Genomic DNA, 20364 nt, shown 5'->3' on the forward strand with positions numbered 1-20364 from the left:
TCTCCTGTGCAAGTGCGGTAAACTGTGTGTACCTCACACATTGTATTTATGGAAAAGACAGTGGGTCTTTTTATTAGAAACTCAGATGTTTACAAATGCTTTTATTCCTGTTTTAAGCATTTCTGATACGTCTTCCTGCAATGTTTATTTCGGTGTTTGGCTCCTTTGTTCATGCTGTTAACTGTTAGACGTGTGTTAATGGGCAGGCCAGGATTATGTACTTGTGTTACATGGCATGGCAAAGTCCGTGGAACATAGGCAATATATAAAAGGTGCCCTCCCTCTACTATTGCTGTTACCTATTAAATGTAGGCTAAGTTGGTCCTAAAAAGATTTTGTTTTTTATACTGTTATAAGGAGGGGGTGAGACTTTGGCCTAAAATAATAATTTCCTGTTTTGCTTTCTTTTGATAATGCATCTTGAACTTTAAAAAACATGTACAATACAATTACACGAGACATGTAAAATATTTTTTTTGTCGCACCAACCAAAAAGCGGGCAAGCCCAATCCTTGAGACATATATTATATGAAGCTTTAATTGCACAAAAACAACATGTGTTTATCACAAGTCTGTTTTACGACTTCTTTATTTAGTGCACCTTACAGCGATTAGGGAGGTCACATGCACACCACATGCATAATCTAAAATGCACAATCGTGTCTGACTCCTCTAATTGCAATTCGTCCCGTGCCACCTTTCAGTCTCACCCCACCCTAATTCATTTGCGTGTGTGTGTGGAAGCGAAGTCTAGCAACAAAATGGAAAAAAAAGAAGCTGTCTAGTTTAGGCTTGACATGGGCCCAATCATATGAAAACCTTATCTTTTCAGCAATGATACGTTTTTCAGTGCACAATGTGAAGTCAATCTAAAAACGGCCATGGAGTGCCATCCTGAATCTGAAATTAGTAAGATTATTACGATCAAGCCTAAAGACGTTGTGACAAACTTTTTTTCATGAAATGAGTATGTCCCATTTTGTCTGGAGATTTTCCCCTTTATCTGTGTGAACCCTTGACTTCAAGCAACCTATGCACTTGTGTTACCGCTGGGTCAAAAATGAAGCGGTCTGGCGATGCACCCAAGCAGGAACTTGAGGGGTGAACCAGCGGGCCACTGTGGAATGCTTCCACTTCATAACCTCTTGTTTTCATAGTTGAGCTCTTCTTGTTCTCATAGCTAGAATCCTATACATCAAGTGGCCATTTTGTCTTTGCCTTCCTAGATTTCAAATTGAATCCACCATTTTCTGAGTCTGCCCTGCACCAAATCTTATAGCTGCCCTTTATAGGCTTGAGTAGCATATACTGCTTCAGGGAGGACCCGTACTTGAACAGAACTATACCCTCTTCAATTGCCTGATGAGCTGATAGTGTGTACTCAGCAGCAAACCACTGGTTCAGGGCTACAATCAGTGGCCCCACTTTCCAGAGCCTGTTGTAGCCTTCTTCACCATTCTTTTGTTTGCTAGTGTCATTCAACTGTAAACATTTCAGTATATCCCAAAACCTTTTCAGGATCATCACACTAGATATTTCAACATTGCTGAAGAAGGTGTCGCTCCTACAGTACAAGTAGAAGTCGTACATTGGGTTTCTGCTCATGAGGAGGTGGATTCCAATGAATGCCTCAAGCTCCCTCCCATCTAGGTTGCACCAGTCACTCCTGTTTTTTCAAGCCGGCAAAACAGTCTATTGCAGTAACAGTTAGCTGAAGCACATCTGAGTGAAAACAAAGCTTGAAAGCATTGCTTTGTTTCACAGAATATTTTGTTTAGTAGCACGAATCCATTCTTTGGCTTCATCACAATGTTCGAGGGCAAAATACTAGTAGTAGTAAGGCGACTGCCCGTTCTTGATTGCCTTTTCCCCGCCAATATCTGCGCTTTCAAACGAGATGCACTGCTTTTTTAGGGGTCTTTCTCTCTTGCACATCTTTCTTAGGCTTGCTGGTTGAGGGAGCATCAACTTCATCTAGCAGCGCTAGATAAGGCTGTTTGTCGTGCATTCAAGATTCGCCATCATCCTTGTTGTGCCAAGCTCGTCGGGCAGCCTAAATAGAAGCTCCACGGCTATTTGTGACTCCACAGCCTTGGCGCCACAGTTTAGAAATTGAACAATATTCAAACAATGCATGTAGGCTATAAGAAGCTCCACAGTTTCTTTTAGCGATGTGCATGCAAAAACATAACACTTGCAGGCTAAAAGAAGCTCCATGGCTTCTTCATATGTTGCACTCATTGGCACTGCAGCTAGAAATTGTGTAACGTCCAAATAGTTCTAAATCACAATCAGAGGAAAGCATAAGTCCAGGCATATTCATGTAACGCGACGAAGCTTCAAATAGTGCATTCACTGCCGCTTACCCTCTCGTGCCTTGTTTTCTGCTTTTACTATGAAATGCAGCCTCAGGGTGTCTACTAACCTGGAAAACCGGGAAAACCGGGAATTCTCAGGGAATTCGAATAGTCTGGAAATACTCAGGGAAAACTCAGGGAATTTGTGCTTCTATCAGGGAAAATTAGCTGTAACTTCATTGAAAGGGAACAAAAGTCGTGTTAATGCTGACTCCAGTAACAGGAATTGCAACGAATCGTCATTGACGCCGTGTCGTCGGCACGAGGTATTGCCAGAGTAGTTAACGACCGATTTTCCTGACGCCCAATTTATCGGACATGCCCGATAATTCGCACGGCTTTGCGGCACCACCACGTACTCCATATAGTCAGTGTATATTGCCTTGACTGCAGGCCTGAAGTGGCAATAATCAAAGCCACCACTGCCGCCATTTTATCTCACCGTCTCGAACCACGCAGATCCGCTGGCGGCCGTAGCCACCACCGCGGCAACGTTAGGTCTAGCTGCTTCTATGTTCGCTATTAAGCTTCTTGCCGTGCGGTGCGGTGTCTTTTCATTGAAAGAATTCGCCGCTGTCAGCAATGGCACCGACTCCGCCTTTGTAGTCCTCGCGAATAGCTTACAGCGCGTTGCGTAATGACAGTGTCCGAAAGTTAGCTTCGCCTCAGTACAGCAATGTTACGCGGTGAAGCATAACAAGCGTGGGAAGGGGCAATTGTCACAGGACACAGTATGTATACACACATCTTGCCATCTCCTGTCACAGTACGAGCACCGATATGCCTAATAAGTGTACTGGCAGGCCTTAGGAGCTTTTTCGGACGTGTCTGTGGCAATTTTAGCCCTTAAGGGCAGATAGGACATGCATTCCTTTTTTTCGGACTGCCCGATTTTTCGGATGTTCTTGCGGCCCCTATGGAGTCCGAAAAATGGGACGTTGACTGTACAACTGACGAAGAGGATGCTTCAAATGATCCAGGGAGTGAACACATGGCAGAAGGAGGATGAAAACAGGAAGGACCGACGTACTGAGGAATTAACAGGAAAGGAAGCGTGCCGCCGCCTCTTTGAAGGAGCTTGAGCTCAAAAAACAAAGCGTTGGCTGATGCCAAGATGCAGGTGTCCCTTATCCAAACCAAAATAAGCTCTTTAAAGCAGTGAAACCCAACACTGAGATGTTGTGTACGGGCTGAGAGTATGTCAGGGCAGTTGAGGTTGACTTCCCAGCTGCTGAGAGAGAATCTTAGTTGTGACAAAGTTCGGGCTTCATACCGATGAGCTTGCTATCAGTTGATAGAAATAGCTCATATTCAAAAATATTTACTTATGTATGCATCTCCTTACAATTCATATTTGAATATGTTCGACCCAATTTGCTATGTATTTTATCATTTCTTTCGCTGTGCATTTTACTAACACCTTCCTTCTGTTTTCTTTTTAAATAAAATAGATATTACTCCTTACTATTCAAACTGGATTAAGACATTTTTTTGTTTCAACATGCATACTACAGCATCGGGCAACATGGTGTCAGCATGTCCTGACATAAAACAGAGTTCAGGCTCATTCATGGAATTTTGCAAAGGCTATCAGGGAAAACCTGGAAAACTCAGGGAATTTGGAAATGTGAACTTGGTAGACACCCTGAGCCTTGTCTTCACAAATGCTTGATGAGGCTGTTGGTTACATCTGTCGAGTGTTGTTTGCAGCCAACATGATTCAGTCGATTTCTTGCCAGTGCAGAAATCAGGTCCATTATGCTATTTGCTTTCAGTTTGCTGAAACTGAAGCAGTATGTGAATGAGTCTTCCATCTTTGCAATAAAGGTCTGCAGTTCATAAGATGGGTAAAGCAGTCCTCCCCTGTCTACTTCTTTGACTAAACAGGCATCTGCAGGCATTTAAAAATCAGGTGGATGAATGAGGGCTTTTGCACATTCATCACATTTGGTTTTTCTTATCATCCTTCTTGCAACATATCCTGTGACGTAATAAATTACTCGGGGGTCACTTTTGGCTGAAACCATTGTGCTGTGATCCGATGGGATGCCAGATGACGTGAGTATTTCATGCACTTCGTTGAGACAGTCAATGTCCATGAGCTCGTCAAGCTTCTTCAGGACCTCTCCTTGGTCTTTGCATGTCCCATGTATGAGGCTCTTCAGCATTGATGGCGACACATTTCCATTTGCAGGTGCCTTTACCAAACTGTAGAACGTGAGACAGTTTGCTGAAAGTAGAAACTGTGTCGGTGTCGGATGATCATTGCTTCCAGACATTTGCCTCAAAATTCTGAACACATTCTCCAGAGGATCCTGGCTTAGTCGTGAAGTTAACAAGTACATATAGCCAAGTTTTGCTGTCATGGACACGGTGCTTGCCAGAGCAACGTGAAGCCCTTCTGCGGTACCCTGGCTGAGGAAACCTAGCTTTCCAACTTCTTCCTCCCAGGCATCTAAATATTCAATAAAATCTTTCACTTCAGCGAAGACTGGTGAGCTTGGGCGCGTAGCATCACGGCTACAGTGAAAAGTCATGGCTGCAATCAGCTTAGCCATTCTTCTGATAAAGCATGTAGTTGCTTTGCTGGAGCCGGTGCCACATATTCTGTCGATCTCTTCCCTATATGCATACAAGCCTCTGATTATCTCATTACTGAAAAAAGTGAAAGCATAGTTTACTTTCATTTTTTCAAACCCATTCGGTTCGATGACAACTCTTGTTACACGAGGCATTGCTTTGAGTCACACAATATCCCTATTGTCACACTTCCACCTCTTTCACAACATCTATCCTGACCCTGCCTTCAGGCACCTGGAGACCCGTTGACACAACGCTGTTGCGGGCGCACTTCACGAGATGCGGAAAGTCCGATAAGAAGTGCAGGCTTCTGCTGTGATCTGCAGGGTGCTTTACTTTGCAGACAATTGACTGAAGTTCCTTTGATGCCAAACTGTCACCACATACTTCTATTCCACGATGTGCTATCTGAGGTCACAAAATCCACAAAAAGGCCAGACTTCTCAGCAGCTTTTTCAGCAGCACATTTTCTTTTTGCCATCCTCTGCAGTCGGGAACCGGTCATGTGAGCTGTAGATGCCCACTGTGTATATTGCCATATATTGGAAGTAGTTTTTTGGTATCCTTGTTTGGTCGCTCTACATCTTGCACACTTCGGCCCAATCTGCAGCAAGCAGCTAAGTGGCTTCGCCTTTGGCATATTCCACAAGTCTTTCCCCACACTGGGCACCATTTTAGTGGGTGGCTTCTGTCATAGAACCAACAGTAATGCAGAGGTTTGCCTTTCTTTTCAGTCTCGTCCCTTGTCGACATGGTCCCAAACAGAAGTCTGGCTCAATGCGATCTTAGCCACCTTGCAGAAGTCAATGTCCTTCCTTAACATCAACGCCTTTTCGTGCAACAAGCGTACTTTCGGCTTTCTGTCCATGGTGCCATAGACAAGCTGGTCGCACTACATGGAATCCTTCAGTTCACCAAAATTACACGATTGTACTTTCAGCTACACCTTGCATGAAGATTGTTTGGACAGTTACCCTCATGCTGCATCCAGGTATGCGGAAAACACGCTTTTCAAATGTTTTGTTCCGTTGTGGTTCGCAAGATGCATTGAACTGGTAAACGTGCATCGTAGTCCTCCTTTCACCCAGTGTGAAATGATAAGTATTCTTGACGGCTTCTTGACCTCCTAAGAGAAGTAATATGGCAGTATGCTTCCCCTTGGATTGTCACGAGGCAAAGAAGGCGGCTTTCGACTCTACTCGTTTCTTAACGAAATGTGCCGCAACAGTAGGGTAAAGCTGTCTATCCCTATTGTTACTATCATCCACAGCGATCGAAAATACTTGCTGTTTTAGGGTATCCAGCAAAGAAGTCTCCGCGTTGGCGGCCATTTCCCGAACAATTGACGCCGTTCGTCCACAGGCGTTGCATTTCGCTTCGCACTTGGGGAACATCTTCCGCAAATGTGGTCCAGCATGATCGCTGACACTCAGCGGGATGTTGTGTTCAACTAAAAATTTACGTCGTGAAGAGGCATTCTGCACGAATTACACTGAGGTCGTTGTCGCTGCGTACAAAACATGCTAGGCTTGGCTGGCTGTCCGCGGCTTGCACGTATCTCTGATGCTTTTTCAAAGCGATGTGGACCTTGATGGCAGACTTGCTGCCATGCGAGTTGTTCACATCACAGGCACACATGATGCATAATCCGAACTTCTCCCCTTCCTTCGGTGGCACGAAGCATGAAAATCCTGCCGTGTACGGTTTCAAAAACACTTGGAAGTACTGTCGGGGCTTCAAGCCATCCATTGCATTGCGAAGCCACTACAGGCCAGAGTCACATTGCATTCGACGCGGCAGCTTGTCACACAAAAGGCAAGGCCAACATTGCAGTGACTGAAGCTGACTGAAGTCCAAATGTGCGTGCCCGCGCGAAGAAAAGCAACAGCATAGAAACAGGTTTGCAAAGGCGCAAGAGGTGCTGTCGAGCTTTTGATATGGATTTGTGACCTCTCTAGTAAATGACAGAAGTCACTACAACCTTGCAGCTGCTTATGATGATACCACGCATACGTATTGCCCTCTCGTGGTGGCGCAAGGTACCAGGGTGTAGTTTTACAGCATTTTCATGTTTTTTAGCCGGTGCAGTGGTCTGTAAATCTCGCTTCACATGTCAAGTGTTTCATGCTGCCCCAAGGAAAGGTGGCTTCCCAACTTCGTTTAGCCGAGTGGTTCTTTTCATGTGTGTGCTTTGAACAGATCAGCACATACTTGACCATGCAGGCATTGGTTTCTATGAAATAAATTATTGCGACTGCATTACAGATGTATGTGTACACTTGATTAGTGCTGTCATGTGGTCTCCAAAGCTCTCTTGACAGGCCAAATTTTTATGGCTGCCTGAGAGCATTAGGATTAGCCCAGTTCACACAAACAGTGGTGGCTGTCTAGGAGCCATTGCTTTGTATTGATGCCGTGGGGAAGCGGGTGCGCCTTTGTTCGATGAGCTCCTGCTTTGAAGGTCTTTCAAAACCGTGCGACATGTGGCATGGTGGAGACTGCTCACAGCTCAAAAAGTTCTCCTTATACAATAAATTTTCGCAGCGCTCCAGGACATCTTGCATCAGGTCATCAATGTAGCCTGCATATTGAAGAGATCAGAATCGGTATGCAGTTCAGAGAAACGAAGTTGTGTGCCATTGTTGCCAGCCACCTTTTCATTCTTTTGTGCAATTTCTTTTATTACTTTGCGACCATACATTAAGATTCTGTTTCTGACACAGTAGAATTTACCACTCTCAAATACAAGAGTTCATTCGAATTAGTCCAGCAGTTGTCTAATGAGAAAAGTTCAGAGAAATAAAGAGTTGACCCAAAGTTAAACCTTCCTATTGACACGCATGTATATGCAGCACTCGTCCAAGCACAAACATCTTCCAATAGCCACAAAACTTGGTTGTCCATAGGATTAGCACCATGCACATCTAGCTATACAAAATCATACACAAAGATCGGCTTTCTGTATAATCCTGCAAATTCCTGAGTAAGTAAAACAAAAAGCTGTACAGTACACATGTAGGGGTTAACTGTCATATCAACAAACGGATGCGCCGGTAGGTGTAGAGCGCAGACGCTCGATGAGTGCTTCCAGCGATAAGTCTCTGTACTGCTCATTGGCGATGTTAGCGAAGGCAGACACATAGAAAATGTTGTTGGGGGTAATACTGTCGGCATCGTCAGGCTCATCTACCGGGTAGCGAGACAGGCAGTCAGTGTCCTTGTGTAGTCGGCCAGATTTGTAGGTGACAGTATACGAATATTCTTGGAGGCGTAAGGCCCAGCGACCAAGTCTTCCTATAGAATTTTTCAATGAGCATAACCAGCAAAGCGCGCGATGGTCTGTGACGATGGAAAAGGGTCGGCCATATAAGTATAGGCGGAACTTCGCAACCACCCAAACTAGGGCCAGACACTCACGCTCAGTGATGGAATAGTTGCACTCCGAGGGGAAGAGGAGCCTGCTAGCTTAAGTGATAACATGGTCGTTGCCGCGCTGGTGTTGTGCCAGTACTGCGCCAATTCCGTGACTGTTGGCATCAGTACGGACTTCGGTAGGTGCAGAAGGATCGAAATGGGCCAGAATGGGAGGCGTTGTGAGAAGGTCGATTAGATGCGAGAATGCAGGGGCCTCGTTATTGCACCACTGGAAAGTGGCGTCTTTTTTCGCAAGCTCGGTTAGTGGTCGTGCTATGGCCGTGAAATTTTGCACGAAGTGGCGGAAGTACAAACAAAGGCCAATGAAGCTGCGCACATCCTTGACACACTTCGGAACAAAGAAGTGCGTAACAGCATGGATCTTGCCTAGGTCCGGTTGCACTCCGTTCGCGTCAACGAGATGTCCAAGGACGGCAATCTGGCGACGGCCGAATTGGCTCTTCGATGCATTGAGTTGCAGACCGGCTCAGTGAAAAACGTCCAGGACTGCTGAGAGGCACTGGAGGTGTGTAGCGAACGTTGGGGAGAATACTATAACGTCGTCCAAGTAGCACAGGCACGTGGACCATTTGAAACCGTGAAGAAGGGAGTCCATCATGCGTTCAAAAGTGGCAGGAGTGTTACATAGACCCAACAGCATCACTTTAAATTGATAAAGACCGTCGGGTGTTGCACAAGCAGTCTTCTCGCGGTCGAGATCGTCCACGGCAATCTGCCAGTAGCCGGAGCGAAGGTCATTAGAGGAGAAATAGCGAGCACCGTAGAGGCAGTCAATGCAGTAGAGGCATTGCCGTCATCGGCAATGCCTTTGAGGATGTGGGAAACCTTGTCTGACTCAGTCGTGTGTGTCAACTTTGTGGCACAGAGCCAAGACGTCCTGAATGTACGTGGCGTAGGGCTTTGTTGACGTCTGCACACCGCCGGATAACGCCTTCTGCGCGGCAAGTTGGTGACTGTAGGGGTTGCCGAACAAATCTCGGAGCTTTTGCTTAAGTGAATCCCAACTGGTGAGCTCGTCTTCGTGCGTCCGAAACCAAACTCGAGGTGTGACACCGAGGTAAAAGACTACGTCGGCGAGCATGATAGTAGGGTCCTACCGGTTATTACGGCTGACGTGTTCGTACAGGCTGATCCATTCCTCGACGTCTTCCCCTTCTTTGCCGGAGAATACGCCAGGATCACGGGGAGTGGGGAGAGCGATGTAGGTCGTCGAAGTGGCAGCAGGTGTCGGAGCCGGCTGAGTCAAGTTCTCGTCGCCGGGAGCCATGAAGGAAGGCTTGATGTACCGTCCACTGCGAAGCTCCGTGACGAGGTACAGGGAACGTCCACCTGCACCAGATATCTTACATAGGAAGATGCAGACGAAAAGCTATGTACCAGTATATTTACAAGGAAATACACCGCACTTGGCCAAGAGGCAACAGCCCGCGGTAGCCTCTAATCGTCGTCGTCTTCACACTGCTCGCCTCTTCGTCATCACAAATACTGTTCTGTAGCAATATTCTGAGTTCCTGCGAGTACAATTTGGCCAGATTTGGCACATTTTTAGAATTTAATTGGGTTTACTGCTATGGTAATTAGAAATGCCGCAGTAGGGCATAATACCCCACGTTATATTGAAAGATTGGTTGAAAACACTAGAGCCTTACAAAACTGAAAATGCTGGAAACATCCTACTGCACGGTAATTTCCCTACGGTTGGCAACAGTTTTATACATGCACATTGGTATGTTACCATCGGTCCAGAAATATTACATACCGTAGCTTGGATCCTCTTTCACTGTGGTCACAGTGCAGTGGCCTCGCCTCGCCTTGGAGGATTTAATTTTCCAATGCTGCTCTCCATCCTGAGTGAGTGCTTGGTGCTGTGTAGCATTCTCATTGAAGTGGAGCACAGCGAGCCACGTCCTAATGAATGAGAGGTTTGAATTATACCCTTGTCTCATTTCTTAGATGTCAAAAAAAAAATTACCTCTCTTGCATTCGGTCTGCTAAGAAGGCATTGGACTTTGGAGCAAACTGATTCAGCACGCTGTGGAACAACTCCAATGAGAATGCACCTTGAGCGAGAGCTAGTGGTTATGTCGCACTAATCTCGTGTTGTCCACAATGCTCTTAAGACGAATAAGTGCAGGCGATGCTGAAACAGATGTAAGAAATGAAAAATATTTTCAGCTTTTTATCTGAAGATGTGATGTCCACACTGTAAGCAACGCTCTGTAGGGCACGAATAAACTTACAGTAGTGCTTACTTGGCCTCAACCATTCCCTATTGTCAAGAGAGTCATGGAGGCATTTTTCGTAGGGTCCATCGTGGCCATCGGATTTGTTGCACACATGGTTGAGAGGCTTCTCCACATGCTAACAAGCTCTTCATCACCTTGGCCATGGCAGCCACCCAGTAGAGGTGGTTTAGGATGCCCTGGATCCATGGCCTGATAACTTGATGTTTACAGCTGGCAGCCAGGAGCTTTTTTTTCAGACCTAGAATATATGACAAGGGTTCGTGATTAGATGTTTTATTTACTGACACCGTTGTCAAAAGCAAGGGTTGTTGCGTAAGCAAGAGATAGTTGTTACTAATCAAGTAGCAGTGTCAGGTGCTGTATTGACTGATTTGGACCATAAAATACAATCGTTATGCAAATTAATTTTCTTTTTCAGAAGCGAACACTCATTCCTGTATGTCACCGGTCCTTTAAGTAGACACACATTTTCAAAGATTGCTTGTGATAGTGTTCCACCTTCTGAGATGCATTTGTGCAATAGACAGGCATAATTTGTGTGATAAATCGCAATGTACAGATAGGCAATAAAAAAGATCCACTATATTGAATTACTCGCTTCACATCATTTTTTGCAATTGAGAAATTGAAGCAGAGCAATAAGTGAAGTCATGGTTGCTAAATGGAAATCTTGAGACCAGATTCCTTTTCAAGATATGCAGCCTCAAAATGTGCTAAGAAATACATTGGTGTTCCAGCTAGCAGTTCCTTCAAAGTCTGTGTCACGCAGTTCGGGATTACCTTAGCCACAACACCAATGCATATTTCAGAATATTATGTGTACAATGTCACGGAAATGGCATTGCTTTTAGGATTTAAGTTAGGCAGACATCTAGGCATTGCGATCAAACATGCAAAAGATGTCTGCTTCCTCATGCAATCCTCCTGAATATGCCGAATTGTGGCACATGCAATTCTTTTGGATGCAATTACTTTAAAAAGTGGCCTAAAATTTTTATGTGTGCTTACCTTTAGCAACATGCCAAACATGAAACCAGTGCTTTATGTCTGGCCTGTCCATACGCCGGTATTGGGTTATACCAGGATGCCAGTCTGTGAAAAGATTGAGGCTTAGTGATCAAGGAGGTTACATAAAACTTCTAGAGTAGCACTCCCTCCCGGGAGCAAGTGAAGCCGCAGCAGTGATCGCTAGAGGCAAAAGAGTGCGCATCCCCAGTATAGGCAGCCGCGGAATGTGTGCAGGAGTCAGTTTCATTTGCAGTACCGCAATAAAATCATGAGAAGAAACATCTTTCAGATGTAAACCACTTCACAATTAGATGTTGTGAAAAAAAAAAAAAGTTTCTGCATACAGCTCTTGCTGCAGGCTTCAAGAGAAGCAACCAGCAAGGCGCCTCTGTGTTGAATTACGAATAATCTTTAATGTTATGTGACTGCTCAATATTCATCTCTGAATACCTGCTGTTTGGCAAGGAACATTATCCGCCACCTTTTGTAAAGACCTAATACACTTTCCACGAGCAACTACTGACTAACGACATGTGAAAAGAAGACATTTTGGCACTAACATTCTGTATATCAGCTAACTGTGATCAATGATACGTTTTTCTACTGCTAGATGACATGTAAACAAGAAAAGGTGCGAGGCACTTGTGATAGAGCTCAATTGACACCCACAACAGCAGCTTCTTTGCAGTAGTCACCCGCCCATGTCACTAAAAAATGCTGCCTTGCAAACGTTTTCCTATTCCAGTACCAGCAAATCTACTCTTAGCTCATTGCACGTCGCCATTCACAGTTACCACCGCTAACACTTGCGATAAGCATGTTATCTCTTTCACAGTGAGGGTGCTGGAGTGTTATAAAAAATTCGTTTTTTTTTAATCATTCCTAGCAGTGCTACAAATACCTTGACCCTGCAATAAGAAAGATATCGAGACTTAGGAGGCAGGGGAGGTTGCTATTTTGGACCTTCACAGTATACCTAGCTGGGAATGTGTTCTCAAGTTGATTACAACATTGTAAATAAGATGCTCTAGTACACACAGCAGCACTGCTTACAGTTTCATATTGTATAGCAAAAAATAAAGAACACAAACTCTGTATGGTACCTGTTGTCAGCGAATGTATCCTGATGTCCAGCTTCTCGACACCCACCAAGCACTTGGCAAGCCCTTGTTTTTCCATGGAAACACTGTTAGGGACTTTTGGTGACTGCACAAATACAGCAGATAGTTTCATAAGAATTCATACAATATGCTTACTAATAGCAGTACTATGGGTTTACCTCTCCAACTTGCACTTGTTCTTTGTGCAAAATGCAGCCATTCTGGAGAAAGCACACTGTATGTCATGTACTTGGCACTGTAGCCTGGGGAGTCACATCGCCCGTCACCTGCCAGGTCGACTTGCAAGCCAGCAAGCTCATTGGCCACTTCAGCTTGCTTACGATGGAAAAGCTGGAAAAACAAGCGCATAATACACAATTTCTTGTACTGTTTCACAATATAACAGGTAGTGCACTTCCGAACTAGAAGCGCCAAATGCATCGCAACAAAACTGCTACAGTTTTGCTACCCTAACAGCTTCCTAATGTGCTCGGGCTCTATTCAGTTGTGGCCATGTGCAAGATACTACGAGCTAGAAAATGCAGGATGGTAAAACTGTTTGATGTCAATGAAATGAAACACACAAATGATTTCGAAAATTCAGCACTATGTACCAGAGTTAGATGTCAGGTTAGATGTTAGAATAAGTTAGATGGGCCAGCTGGTTACAAAAATTATGCAGCATGATGTTTTGGTGCAACTTTAGATGGCCAGTTGAGATACACAGGAGTAACGCCAGTGTTTGTCCTCAGTATCCTGTGTTGTGCCATCTAAATTTGTTCATTGATCATGCTCTATAATATCAGACTTGCTAGTCATGCAACAGCTGTTGATTGCGCATTACACCTTGCTGGAACATTATTTTACAAGCATGCATAAATCATGCCCTGGTTCTTTGTAAATGTGGCCAAGTAAGTGAACCTCATTTATGGCAGGCAGCAGGTAGGCCCTCTGGTAGTTGTAGAAGGTCCGTTCTGCGATGGTTTGCATGCCAATATAATTTAGGCACTGCATTGTCGCAGCCACTTCACAGCCAGAAAATAGCACTCCTGCTGCTAGAAGAATGTTTCCAGCTCCAGCTCCACCATGAGCAAAGTGCCCACAACCGTGGAACTGATGTCGCCTACAGCGTGGCCACAGACTTTGCAGGTGGTGAGCAATTCCCTTAGGCAGCTCTCAAAGACAATGAACTTCCGTTCAGTACGCAAGTGTTCTTCTACCTGTGTGGGGACTTCTGAACTCTCTTGTGGTGAGCACTGCAGGTGAAAGGCATCACAAAACTTGTACAATGCATGGTGGTATCAATTAGCTTGCTACAATTTTGCTCATTGCAAGATATGCAATCTAGAACTTGTCAGTATTACCCCTCCTACTTATGAAATAGAGCATAGCTGCAGGCTTCTCGAGAGAATTCTGTTGCCTTTTTACGTGTATAGTAATCTTCCCATCTATAGCACTCTAAGTTGTACTCACTCTAGCCCGTTGTATCAGAACTTGAGTGTCGTGCCTCTTTGAGAGCTATGAAGCCCTGGGTATGTTGGTAGTTTATGTTGTGTGCTGGTAGCTCTCGCACCTGCAAGAAATACTTGCTCAATAAGCTATCTGAAGGCAATCGTAAAATTATAATTCTGATGTTTGCTTTCCATTTAACATTTTTTCTTGCTTGTGTTACTTTTTGAGTTAGTATGTTTGTAAAGTTCCTGACCTTTCCCGATATGGTCTCGCACTAGCACGCTTGTTTCGTGATTGTTTCTAGAATAATTGCATTTGTTCAGTGCATATGTAAAACCTTTTGTACAGTTTGTTCTTACATTTATTTAATGCGATTAGCATTCTGGGGACACTTCATGCACTGTTATGCAAAATTATGAGAGAGTAATTTATTTTGTCATGAGTCTGCTGTAGCTTAATGCACATCATACCTGCAGAAGCTCTCGCTGAATTATGGCAGATAGCATGTGTCTACATTAGCTGCTGGCTTGTCTTCACCTGCACAAGAGTCATCCACTTCCATTGGCAGGGGCGTTGAACCACGGAGAGGCCTGAAATCAGCTGGGATCAATGGTAGTGGGGCAACTTGTATTGCAGTGTCTCTTTCGGATTCAGGGGATGCAGCTTCACGCTCATTCTGCACTGCAGTTCGTATGGCTGCACCGTGTGGCTGCACTGCAGCCGAGGCTGCCCCAACCTTCCTGGCCCCTTCCAGTGCTGGCAGCAGCTGGCGCAGCCAAATCCCTCAGGGAGCCCCATCGACCTCCGGGCTGGTGGGTGCAGGGGTCTTGCCCTCCAATGCGGGACTCTCTCTGGTAACTTCTCGCTCGCAAGAGCACGTGTCCGGCACCTCACAAGAGGCAATGGACACTACACCTATCCTCAAGGCGCACCAAGCGCCTAAGGAGTGGCGTAGCTCCTTTGAACGCTTCACAAAGGGTAAAACCCCCGTTACAGGGCCTCGAAAGAGCTCTGTAATCTAAGGCATCTCTTCTGTTTCCGTACACACAGCACCAATTTACTTTAAATATGGATACACAAATTATTCAATCGAATGTCAGAGGTCTTCTTAGGAACCTTGATGATGTGCAAGAACTTATCCACAAACACAAGCCAGAAGTGCGGTGTTTACAGGAAACACACTTAAAATCGAAACACACAAACTTTCTCCTACAGTATGTTACGTTTCGCAAAGATCGCGATGATGCTTTCGCATCATTGGCCGGCGTTGCCATTGTTATTCATAAAAGCATAGCATGTCAACGTTTGCAGCTACGAACGTCCCTCGATGCAGTGGCGGTTCGAGTTGTTCTCCTAAACAAACTCGTCACCAGTTGCTCGCTTTACATACCTCTGCATTACCAATTAAACAAACATGAATTTCATTGCTTTATAGATCAATTGCCAGAACCTTATGTTGTTCTTGGCGATTTCAATGCACACAGCAGCTTGTATGGAGACTCTCGTATCGATGCGCGAGGTTGTCTCGTTGAACAGTTCTTTTTTTCGTCCGGTGTGTGTCTGCTGAATAAGAAGGAACCCACATATTACTGTCTTGCAAACAGAAACTTTTCTTCAATTGATCTTAGCCTTGTTTCCCCGTCTGTCATCCCATGACATGCTGGCTGACCAAATAGCCACATCAATTGCATCACAAGATATCCATCCTACCGCTGCATTACCTGCCTTAGATCTAAAGCCTTTCATCCGAAAGAAACTCTGAAGCCACTGGCAGCGCTTATGGGATGCTGAAACAAATAATAAGCTTCACTTGATTAAGCCAAAACTGGGTTATTGGCCCTCCATAACAAGAACACGACGAACAGAAGTCCTATTCTGTCGTCTCAGAATAGGACACACATATGCCACACACAGTTTCCTGCTAACTGGAAATGAGCCACTATACTGCGGTAGATGCGGTGAAAGGCTCACCATCTTCCACGCCCTCCTGGAATGTTGGGAAGCCGAAACAGAGAGAAAAAAACACTCTCCACTAGCATACCGGCAGCACATCCCCCTTCATCCTGTAATGTTTCTTGGTACAGAACCGCTGTTTGAGTTTCTTAAATGATGTTGTCTTACATGTTGTTAGCCCTAAAAATTTGTAGCACATCCTCTCCAGAGGATGCCGCTGTGATAGTTTATTTTTGTACAGCACATACCTTCAGGCCCTTCCGTTTCAAGGGCTCTCTAAGGCAGTAGTGCGTCTTGCAAACGTTTGCCTACATGTATTTTAATATATGATCAATCTATCACAATGTATCTTTTGTGTTCTTAGTAGTACTCATTAGTTATTGCCATAATTTTTTAGATATAGCTTTTATGCACTTTACAGAGATTGCTTTTGGGCCCCTGTACAGCTACGTCACAGTAACTCACAGAATTCATCTACCCACTGCAAACCCATCAACACTGACCTGGAGTTCTTTGGCCATAATTGGCCCTTGCGCCATAAAACAACAAATTCATCATCGTAAAATCCTATCCCAATCAACCTGGGGTAGCAACAGAAAGTGTTTATTAAATATATACAGGAGCCTAGTTCGATCACGACTGGACTGTGGTGCCGTAGTATATGACTCTGCCGCCCCGAGCGCGCTAAAGATCTTAGACCCCGTTCACCATCTGGGTATCCGCCTGGCCACTGGTGCATTTAGAACAAGTCCTGTCAAAAGTCTATATGTAGAGTCAATTGAGTGGTCACTCCATTTTCAGAGAACGTACATCAGCTTTACTTATTTTCTTAAAGTTCGCTCAAATGAGGAACATCCGTGTTTCACAACCGTTAACGACTTGACATTTGAAACATTTTTTCGTAATAGACCCTCCATGAGAGCACCTTTGTCACTGTGTGTAAGAGAGCTTAGCGAATAAATGGCTGTACCATTTCTCGAACATCGCTTAATGCCTCCAGCTAAGCCACTAACGCCCTGGGAGTGGCAGATGATAGACTGTGGTGTATCCTTTGTAGAAGTCACAAAGCATGCTCCTGACCTCGAAATCGTTATGCATTTCCGTGAACTTCAATCGAAGTACTGCTGCTCCGAATTCTACACATACGCGTCAAAATCACATTCTGGGGTTTCTTTTGCTGCTGTTGGTCCCTCATTTTCTGAATCTGACGTACTGATCCCCTTAACAAGTATTTTCACTGCAGAAGCCTATGCTGTACTGTCTGCAGTAAAACCTATAAAAAAATTAAAACTTGACAGAGCAATAATATTTACAGACTCGTTAAGTCTTGTAAAAGCGCTGAACTCTTTACAAAAGCATACAAATCCTGTTTTCATTGAACTTTACTCACTCTTAGGCAGTATTTATATATCTTATAGACATGTAATAATATGATGGGTACCTGGCCATAGAGGCTTAGAGGGTAACGTACTAGCTGACAAAATGGCCACATCGCTCACAAAACTAGCTATTAATCCTACGACTACAGTGCCTGTCACAGATCTGAAGCCTTACATAAGAAACTGCAAAACTACTGGCAACGCATGTGGGACGCAGAAATAAACAACAAACGGCACTGTATAAAGCCACAGTTAGGTTTTTCGCCCTCCGCAACAAAATCACGGCGAACAGATGTCCTATTCTGTCGTCCCAGAATAGGACACATATTTGGCACTCATAATTGTCTACTTACTGGAAATGAACCTCCAATCTGTGGCAGATGTGCTGAGAGGCTGACCGTCCCTCACGTCCTTCTGGAGTGTCAGGTGGCCGAAGTTGATAGAAAGAAATATTTTGCTCTGGCATACCGTTCTTACATCCCCCTTCACCCGGCTATGTTTCTTGGCCAAGAACCGCTATTTATCAAGAAAGCAGTCCTCGGTTTCTTAAACGATGTAATCTTACATGTTATAAGTCCCTTAAATTCGTAGAGAATCCTCGTTCTGGATGATGCTGCTGCGATAATTGTTTTGCATAGCACATGCCTCCAGGCCCTTGTGTTTCAAGGGCCCTAAGGAGGCAGTAGTGGTCAAGCCAATTTAAGCATCTGACATATTGTGTACATTGTATCATTCTTTTGAAATGAATTTTAACGGTGATAGAACATGTCGTTGTCATCGACATAATCTTATTACAGTTGGATTTTATGCACTTTTGAGCGACTATTTTTTCGGCCCTTTACAGCCACGTCACATGAAATTCATAGAACTCATAACTACACTGCGAACTCATCACCATGGACCTGGCGCTCTTTGGCCATACCTGGCCCTTGCACCAATAAACACCACACATTCATATACACAAAAGTGACCACAGAGTGAAAAATGTGTATGCCTGATGTATTTTTTAGACAGGAATGGTATTAACAATAATATAGAATTGGTGATTGGCTCGCCTTCTAGTGCATATGTACCCTTGGATGTTAAGATTGACATTTATTTATTTCAAATGCTCTATGAGCATGCACAAACAGGTTGGAAATATTCGTTATGTTGAAAGGGGCATGTATCATGAAGGGCGGGTGCCGTTCAATCATCGAAACTGTCGTGTGTTTTACCCCAATGGACGTCAGACTCCGGAGTTTTGCAAGATACGTAGCGCCACCTGCCGGTGCGAAGAGGCAGTAATTGAGTATTGCGAAGCCCGACTCCCTTGCTAAGCTAGCGAGTGCGAAACAACGATTTAACTAAATTTTGGGACATATTGTGAGTGTTTTGCGCATTTAGCACCCAGACAGACAGCTATGAATTTCTCCACTAGTTGGACGTGCTGCCGAACTGCCGTAAAAAGCTTATTGGCTCACACGGACTGATGGCGGAAACGACGGCAACATCGATAGCTCCGCACGCTACGAAGAAACGCCGGAATTGACGCTACTGTTGTGTTGTGAATTGCCATGAACATGAAGGACTGAATAACTACGCTCAGTTTTACCGATTTCCATTGCAATTGTATGACAGGGAACGGCGAGAGCGCTGGATACGGGCCGTTCAACGTGTTGGGTAATCGAATTACTTGCATTTCCCACAACACAGCGCCTCGCATGAGAAAGTGTGATAATGTTGTTCTGCTGTAATTGTGTTGTGTAGCCCTGACGGAGAACTGTGGCTACCAAGTGAAAACTCAAGTATCTGCAGCCGCCACTTTGTTGACAACAGAAAAAACATTGCGGGCCGTCCTGCGCTTGTGCCATCGATATTTACACCTGTTTACAGACGTCCGCCTCCGGTTGACTCAACAAGTGGAACAGAGAGATTTGGCAAGTCAGTTTAACCAAACATTTTGGTTCGTTTATGAAGTCAAAATCTTGTTCTAGAGCATCGTTGTATCACGAGCTCATTTCTAGTTTCGGTACTTTGTGTGTCCTGCGCCGATACAACAAGCACGATTTGCAATGTGCTGAGCCTGCTCGACTGCGTTTTTCAAATGTGAGCAATAAATTTTTTGCAGGAGCACTGGATGAGTAATTGCGAAGTAACGCATGTGTGTAAAAAAAATGTCGCGTTTATTTGCATTTATTTGTGCGCGTGTGTTGTTTGAAGCATCTGCGAAAATTCAATGGTACTGAGCGATGATGCAGCTCCTGCGAGACAGAAAGATGCGGCGCGCAGGCACTGTAGGAAGCGCACTTTCGTTATGTTCGCACGCTGTTTGCTGTCTTAGAAAACGTTTTCTGTTTGCTGCCCTGGAAACGTCCATGGATGGATTTACTCTCTGTAAATAACTGAGAAATAACATTACAATAAAATACATAAGAAATGTAGGATATACTTACGTCTTGTGTTCAGGACATTTTCAATATGAACCAATTTGAAATGCTTTGATTTTTATGTTTATATGCCCATAAACAAACCTGTTGAAGAAATGAAAGAAAGGAAAGACAGGTGTGTTCTAATTTGCTCAACAATTTTGTGTTTCAGTGCTATATTACCTGAAAAATCTTGGTGTCCCTTGTTCACTGTCGACATGCATCACATACATGCCTCAGCATTTTACTTTTCAGATCGCAGAAAAGACGCCAGGTAGATGCTGCAGCTACAACTGGGCAAAGTACAGATCTTTCAACTTCTGCCAAGTGTGCAAGCGGCACTATACAAAGCTGCAAAACCCAAGAACATGCTGTAGCTGAAATGCAAAATGTAAGTTTGCCAGAATTAAGGTATGCTTTGTATGAATTCTTGGGATTTCAAATGC

The 20364-nt window shown here is 44.5% G+C and overlaps 1 long non-coding RNA gene across 3 annotated transcripts in view; it reads left to right on the forward strand.

The window, feature by feature from the left end:
- The window catches only part of LOC140216803 (uncharacterized), a 42627-nt gene that overhangs the window by 19227 nt on the left and 3036 nt on the right, over positions 1-20364 (forward strand). For all 3 annotated transcript variants that reach the window (XR_011893495.1, XR_011893496.1, XR_011893497.1), the window contains one exon: positions 20174-20309. This is a non-coding gene — a long non-coding RNA (uncharacterized lncRNA). The remainder of the gene's footprint in view (positions 1-20173; positions 20310-20364) is intronic.

This window comes from Dermacentor andersoni, chromosome 3 (genome assembly GCF_023375885.2).
Source record: "Dermacentor andersoni chromosome 3, qqDerAnde1_hic_scaffold, whole genome shotgun sequence".
Taxonomy (NCBI): Eukaryota; Metazoa; Arthropoda; class Arachnida; order Ixodida; family Ixodidae; genus Dermacentor; species Dermacentor andersoni.